Source organism: Cyprinodon variegatus, unplaced genomic scaffold, assembly GCF_000732505.1.
Source record: "Cyprinodon variegatus isolate N-32 unplaced genomic scaffold, C_variegatus-1.0 Scaffold26, whole genome shotgun sequence".
Lineage (NCBI taxonomy): Eukaryota > Metazoa > Chordata > Actinopteri > Cyprinodontiformes > Cyprinodontidae > Cyprinodon > Cyprinodon variegatus.
Genome location: NW_015150479.1, coordinates 109,219 through 117,650, shown reverse-complemented (window position 1 = coordinate 117,650; position 8,432 = coordinate 109,219).

Sequence of the window (8,432 nt, the reverse complement as noted above, 5' to 3'; positions counted from 1 at the left end):
TAGGAGAAATTTATTGATACAATTACTTTGTCTTTGCCGCTCAGACCTCGGCAGGAAACTTAGCACTTAATTTTGATAGATATGCATGAACAGGAGTAAAGAATAGGGCTGGAGTAGACAGTGCGAATCGTAGGCCTTTTAAGATGAACTTTGGATGCCGATTGGCTTTCTTGGAGCTGTGGTTCAAAGTTGAACTTCTGCCTAGGCTGGCACAGCTCCATTTTGTTCTAACTTTTACAACAGCTATTTATTTATTTTTTTACAAACCAACGATAGTAAACTAATAAACCTAATGTTACCACACAAATAAAACATCTAGTATATGGCTACAGCAAGCTGCTAACGTAATATCCCATTACCAGGTTTGGTTTTAAAGACTTACAACCCTTTTAAAAGTTTTGGATAATTAGCTTTCTGTAAACTTTAGGTCGTGACTCCTCTGTGATCTCATATTATCATATCAAGCTCTACAAACAATCTATAAAGTTTTCTTATATGGTCACTAGGAAAAGTCAGCAACATTTTCTGTCCCTAATACAGCTGAAGTTCCCTCCATGAGTCAAACATGTATTTGATATTTATCAGGATGCCCACACGGCTTCCATTGTATTTTTATTTTGCCTCTGATAAACACTTCTCTTTCTTGGCAGTGTCACTTTTTAGTGAGCTTTGAGCAGATTTGGTCATTCGCTGACAGCAGAAGAATCCACTGTTATCCCTTTCAACAATTGCTTCCTCTACTACTATGTACAGAAACAACTGTTATTTCCTACAGTATATAAGAGCTCTTGAGTGTGTGCATGCAATAGGGTATTAACAAGTTGGGATTTTTCCAATTTGACTATTTTATGGTAAAAGACAAAGTCAAGTCAATGTGTCATTCTATCACATAATTACATTTCAATCAATCACAGGTTGGGAGGGCAAAAATGTTTCACTGCAGCATTGGTCCTGGCTTTATCGGGTAGGTCTAATCAAACTTTTATTGCTAACTGCAGCGTTAGTTCTACTTAGGCCATAGAATAAGAATAAGAAACCATTTTTGCATGCCGCCATGCACGCTGCCATGTAGGTCCACACCCCACGCCCTGTATGGGGGATTCAACTTTTGACTTTCCCAGATGTGAGTCAACTGCAGTGAACTGGATTTCCTTAAATAGAAAATTTGACTGTATGATCTGATGAACTGCAAAGTGCCTTGAAATGACATGTGTTGTGAATTGACGCTATATAAATATACTGATATATACTCCAAACGTGAGCTCTAACCTTATATGCAGTAGAGCCCTGGTTTTCAAAGTGGGTTCCGCGGGAAGATGGAGGGAAAAAAAAAGTTATACATGAGAGTTTATTTTTAAAATATTTTATTGAATACAAATAATTAAACTATTCCAGTCTGGGTATAACTGCATTATGAAAACCATTCACCTAAAGCTTACAAATAATATTTTCTGGCTGTATGTAAGACAAGAGTTTCCCACCCTAGCTGAAAGGGCTCTGAAATGTCTCCTTCCATTTGCAATCACTTACTTGTACGGAGGAGGATTAGGGCCACTGAAAAAAAACCAAAACAAAGTTAACTGATTTTAAAATTTTATTTCAGTTTAACATGGGAAAAAAGTCAGAATTCTGACTTTTTTCTCAGAATTCTGAGAAAAAAGTCAGAATTCTGACTTTAATCTCAGAATTCTGAGATCAAAGTCAGAATTCTGACTTTTTTCCCATACTATACTGAAATAAAATTTAAAAAATCAGTTAACTTTTTTTTTTTTTTTTCAGTGGCCCTAATCCTCCTCCGTATACTTGTGTGAGTCTGGCTAATGAAAACTAAACACAGATCACGTTTGAATGGAGAATGACATGTGTGTTACTCTGACAGACTTCAAGCCCAGACTGGACAAACTGTAGAAGCCATCAGGCCCACTGCTCCCATTAGCATGGTATGTCTATGTATCTCCCATGTAGCCTACATTTATTGTTAGGCTTGCATTATATAAAATGCCTGCATTTTTAATTTGGGACAAACTTTTATTTTTAGTTTTTGCAAGGTATAAAGAGGTTCATTGTTTAAAAAAGGTTATTAAAGTGGTGGGCCTATGTTATTGTTATATTTTATTCATTAGATTAATGAATTAAAGTTTAATAAAATATAATTGTGACTTCATCTTTACAAAATAAATGTGTTTTTATTTAGGTGGTTTGTTCACTCATTTTTAAATTCTGTTGCTGTAGCTTACACATGAGTTTTTACGCATGTTTCATATGAGGGGGGGCTCAGCTGAAAATGTACTGGTGTAGGGGGGCCTTGGCATGGTAAAGTTTGGGAAACCCTGCAGTAGAGCACTATAGAGTGGTTACGCCATTTTATATGAGTGTCCGAATGTCTAATTGGTGAAAAAGTAGTGGACTCAAAATGTTCCACAATGCACCTTGAGCAATGTGCATGAGCATTAGATAAGCAGATAAATCCCAGAATGCTTTGCAAGAGCTCTCCTCTCAAAGTATGATGTGATTTGTTTAGGATGCGAAAAAGAACAACATTGGTACAGACACTGTGCAGGGAGGTGGAGTTACGTGCCCAACGGGGAGTGAAAATCAGTGGTAATGTGTCCAAAAGGTCATTAACTGAGTCTACTATAAAGTCCCTGCTCCATATTGATTAAGGGGTTAGGATTGAAGTAATCGACTTTTTGAATGCCCTAGCATGCAGCTTCAACTGACGTCGCACCTGAGGGACTGCAAGGGAAATTTGGCCCCAGAATTGTATTATGCAGCACACATCCTATTCAAGGCAATGGAGAGATACATGGGTGGACTAATTGGTTTTGGTTTTTAATGCTGCAGCAACCATTAGCATTAACAAACTGGATATGCATGTGTTTATTTTTTTACAATTCATGCCCCTAGTTCCTTTAAGTGTAGCATTTGTGCTTACCTTTCAGTTCTGATCTGCTTCACTGCAGAAATATCTTACTTTACGTTTTTTAGATGAGACAAGAAAAAGGTAAATTAAACGCTTTTCCAAACAATATTTAATTAGGTGAAGAACTGGACAATCCACAGCTCAGGGGAAGGTGCATTTGTTTTAGCCTGTTCATTAGTCTGTGCAAGAATATATGCTTGAACGTGTCCAATTAATGAGCAAAGCTTCCACCTATGTCAGTGACTTGCTTGCAATTAAGGAAAAATAACTGAAAGTAAAACCGGCTCTTTGGTCGCTAAACAATGAGCAAGAGGACAATGTTATTATTGAAGTTTCAAACTTTTGAGATGCAGATTAATATGTAACCCGTCAAATGTGGCTTCTGAAGATAAAGCAGACCTATCAATTAGACTTGGACTTCAGCTATATTTGTGGGACACATGGTGGGATGCTAAGAAAATGCATTATAGGAGCTCACAGGAGATGAAACAAAGACAATGATTGCTTTTTTTTTGGTGAATGTCTAGTTTTAGGGCAATAGATCCTTGTTCTGGCGACATATTTTTCTTGCTGACAGGCAGTGGAAATGATGCAATAAGCCAAGTGATCTTTCCTTTTCCAGGATCACCACCTCTCTTATGCTGTCTGGGGCTTTCTGACTCTTACTCGGTCTTCCTGTGGCACCAGAGATGGTGCCACAGGAAGACACAGGTTTTTAGGAATTAAAAATAAAAAAAAAGTTTTAATATAGTGATGTACTGCAATAGATCTGGCGTTTTGTCATTTATAGTACAACTTTGCACAGAAAATACATGCAAATTAACATCATACTGAAATAATAGTTTTTTACATTGTCTCAACATTAATTGCCATATATTGTAAGAAGGTGGAATAAAACACAAGCTAAACCCATTAACTTTATTGTATTGGCATAGAATAGAATAAAAATAAAGTCCCACATAAAGGGAATGTGGATACATCTCTGGCAAAATGAATAGGAAATAAAAGGGTACATTCACAAAACATATGGAAATGAAATAATGACTCAAAACAGACAAAGGAAAAAAAAAGGAACAAAATTATTACTCTTCGTAATTTTAGCTTTTCTTGAATTTTACAATAAGAAATAAAACACAAAATTAAATAAAATATAAAACAGGAACATCATGTATTGAAAAAACAACACAAATAATCAACAACCAGGTCAGAACTGAAAATGGCAGAAAATTTAAGAATTTCAATGTAAAATATATTTCATATTGCCCCTCAGAGGGATCCCAGTTCAAAAGAGAAAAAAATGGAAGAAACAGTAAGTAGAGGTTCTATTATTAGTCCTATTAAAGCATCTGATTTCCCCAATGTTGTAAAAGAAAAACTGTCCCAAGAATTACTCTGGTGGCTGTAACCACCCTGATCTGAATCACTAAAGTTTTATGTTTTGAAATATAACACATTACTCTCTGGTCATCCAACAAGCAAAGGTGATATAGGTGTCATCACACCTAACAACAACCCAGTGTGCAGTATAAATCTTTTGGTTCTGCATAACGCTTAACATGAATTGTCTCTAAGTAGACTTTTTAGGCTGTAATAAAAAGAAAAATTTGTTCAAATGAAAAATGTTCAAGACAAAAGAAAATCCCTGGTCCATTTACAGCTAAAATGTAAAAACTGAAAAGAATAAAATGCATGTAGAGAACTCTGATGGAGCAGGTAAACACAGTAAAATAAAAATTCAAACACTAGAAACAAAGACCCTGGAATAAAAAAGCAGTCATAGTGTAGGTAGAAACTGTTCAGCTAACAGCATAACTGAAAACACTACAGGAACAGTATTTGGCCTGTTAGAAGCAGCAAAGATTCCAAACTCTAACAACAGAATGGAGAAGGAATCTGTATAAGCGCTTCATTGCGTAGTTAGGGTAAAAAAGTCTTTAAGTGAATGCGTTCTTCAGCTCTCTGCATGCATGGGTTCGACAACATTGTCCAACAATGCTATTTTTGTCTCAGTCATTCTACTTTTTACCCCCTCAATGATTTCAGCCAACATCTTAGGACAGAGCTGGCCAAGGAGACATCCTAGCTTGAGCTTATCTCATCGCTCCCTTTTAACTGCAGATAAACTGTTGCTGCAAACTATGAAAGATGGCTGATGCTGCTAAAGAGAGAAAGATCTTCAGGAGCACTCCAAAGGATCTAAGCCTCCTTAGCAGGTAGTGTCTGCTCTGCCCATTCCTGTTAAGAGCATTAGTACTATAACTCCAAACCAGGTTATTGTTAAGGTGAAAACCCAGGTGCTTTTAAGAGTCCACTATCTCAGTTCCCTGAATGCTCAGTGTTAGTGCAATGGATCTGTGCCTGCCAAAAGGTAAATTAGTGGAGACGCTGTACTGTTTAGCTTCCAGGATTTAAAACAACTGACATATCACAGGACCCCTTCATGTTTATTGTTGAGTCCATGAGAAAGCGCATATTGGATCTTTAGCAGGAAAAGGTGATGACTTGAAAATAATAATGTTTATTTCTTGTGCTAATATCATTGCACAGGTGGACCAAAACACAATTCTGTTAACAGTGTGCCTATTATGCATCTTTAAAAAAATATATTTTCATACAAGCATAGAATTTGCTGTGTACAATGTTTTATTCATTCAGATAGCACATAAAACTTTCATAAAGGGAATGTAAATTTCGAGAGAGAAGTAAAAGTAAATGGTTGCATAGCTGGATGCCCTCACATGATTGCCTCTTGCAAAAACCTGCCTTTAAGATGAACTGCAGGACTGCAATTCCTCATTCCTATTAGGAAAAACTGCCTTTCATCTTATGCAAATGAGAGAAAAATGAAGAAAAATTAAGCATTAAAGCACCTTTCCTTATCAATTAGCGAATTTAAATACCTCTCATTAGGGCTTTCACTTAGATGCTTCTGGCTAATGTTGCTCAGTGGGAAAACATCAAGAAAAATGACTTTTTAACTGCAAGCTTGAATTTATACACAGGAAGATGGCTTTTTGCTGAATTCAGAGGAAGATATTTTCCCCTAAAATGCAACTAATTAATGGTGATCAGTAAAACAGTTTAAGAGTTTTTCTAGTTATTCTCAAAATTATGAAAATTCATAAAATATGCATATTCTTGATTATTTACTTTCTTCTTTAGCATGTCACAAAATGTGTGCTTGTTTCATTCAAACATTTAAAATACAGCATTTTTGCCTGACCAGAGGTTGTTCAACCCCTTTACTTTCCTAAAACTATAATGAAATAGTAACCAATGCTAGAATATGCATGCACATGCAGTAAAGACAAAACCCCCCACAAAACTCAAAATGAATGGGATCTCCCTCCAGACTGAGGGAACTGAGAGGGCAGTTGTTTACTTTGAAGAGGTTTTTGTTTGATGCAGTCAGTTTATATGTCATGTTGTGATGTTCTGCACCCCGCCTCCAAGTCTCGCCAGCACACTTAATCCTGTCAAAGTTTAGAAGCTGAAATAACACTGGGCGATCCTCTGGGAAGCGAGGTTTTAACAAGCCGCAGCACGTATTTCTGCTCTTAACATAGGGGCAGACAAGTTCTTTAAAGTTTTAAAAGCTGAGGTGAACTGTTGCAGTAGCTGTGACTCTTTATCTCCTTTATTTTTTGAATTGTCTGTGAAAGCAGCAAGTGGCACAACGGATTAGACATTTTGTTTATCCATTTTGCGACTGCTGTTATCCTTGGACCAATGTCCTCCATCTCAGTGATGAGTTCGTGTACAAGGTGTGTGTGGTTATTTTGCCCACACGGGGCTTCCTTGTCCATCAGCATTTGTACCAATGCATGAAAAAGAAATGACAAATTTGCTCCCGAAAAACCTGAATAAAAATAACCACATCTGAAAAAGCCAAAGGCCTTTTCTCCACATCAGAAAGAGTTTTGTGGTGTTCTGTCAAATGTAACAAGGAAGAGTTTCTGGAGTGTGATGGGTAACAAATATGACATTAATGTTAGTTAATTATTTATTATTACCGTAATTTATACCTTTCTTCTCCAGCCGTAGCCCTGTTTTATTAATTATCTGTATAATTTATTATTATCAAATTAAGCATTTTGTATCATTTTACTTACCCATGACTAATTGTGTATTTATGTATGTCTTTGTGCTTTTTTATTAGGGAATTTCCATCATAATTTCCATCATATATATATTTTTTTTTTTCTATTTTATGTAATCAAAATAATCTTATTTATGCAATTATTATTTCCTTTGATTTTAATTCTTAGATATCTACAACTATTGATATCATTTTTCTTTCAATAGTTAATAGTTAACAGTAAAATTAGGTGGATGATCGCATATCTGTTAGTAGGAGCCCATTATCCATATTTTTTTTTTAAAGAGTATTTGTCACTATGTTATCTATCAGACTAACAGTTATAAACTATCCTCTGTGGCTTTATGATTGTTGGATAAAATTGTGATTGTTGGATAAAAGCCCACACTGTACATAAAGTTTATAAACACATATTTTATTTTTCTAGGAGTGTTGAAGTCACCACAAATGTACAAAAACCTTGTCTTCACGTAGACAGATTCAAGAGATCTATCTATGTAATTGATCACTATGTTTTTTATGTTGTCTGAATTATTTTCAACTTTTTGTTTTATTATCTTTCCTTCCCAATTATTGTTTTCCTCCATGCATTTCACTTTTTCTTTTCATTTGAAATCAAATAACCTCATCTTTCTTAAGCATAGTTTCACAGAATTGGCATCATAAAGATTATGATTATTATTTCTATTTTGTGCACATCTACAGTTTTTCAGTGCATATACAGTCCAACATTTATCACCCAAATAAAATTGAATCATAGTGCTAAATGGAAAATAATGAGAGAAGGAAGGCTGTGAATAATGTCTGGAAAATGTAGAAATGACACTATCAATACATTGGCAGTGTCATTAGGTTTTCTCATTGTCACACGGTGTCCATACTTTGTTCAGTGCTTTTAGTACAGCTGAAATTTTCTGACATGCTCAGCAGGACTGAGAAGAAAGAAAGGCATAAAAAATAATGTCCTAAATAGATCAAATACTTAATTGTCAGCTAATCAGACCTTTTGTTGATGTTAAAATATACCACAGTGCCTGTACTTTATGACTTTCGCAATGTTTAAACACTGTCAGCAAACAATAAAAAGATTCTAGGGAAATATTTTTGGACCATAATTAGAGAATCAGGATATCAATAAAAGGGTTTTAGATCCCTTTGAATGTAACCTACATTTTGCAGTTTATATTTAGAATCTTCTTTGAAAAGAAAAAACATTCAGTTTGACAATCTGACACATTTATTTGTGAAAGTAAAAAGGCTTGATGATGAAATGCATAGATGTTTTTTCAAATGGTTTAATTTCTACTATGAACTTTTGTCTCTACCAAAAAGTCAGAAACTGTCGGGATCTGGAGATCTGCCACCTGTCTCCAGCAGAGAGCGCTGTGGGCTTCCTGAGCTGGAGTCCTC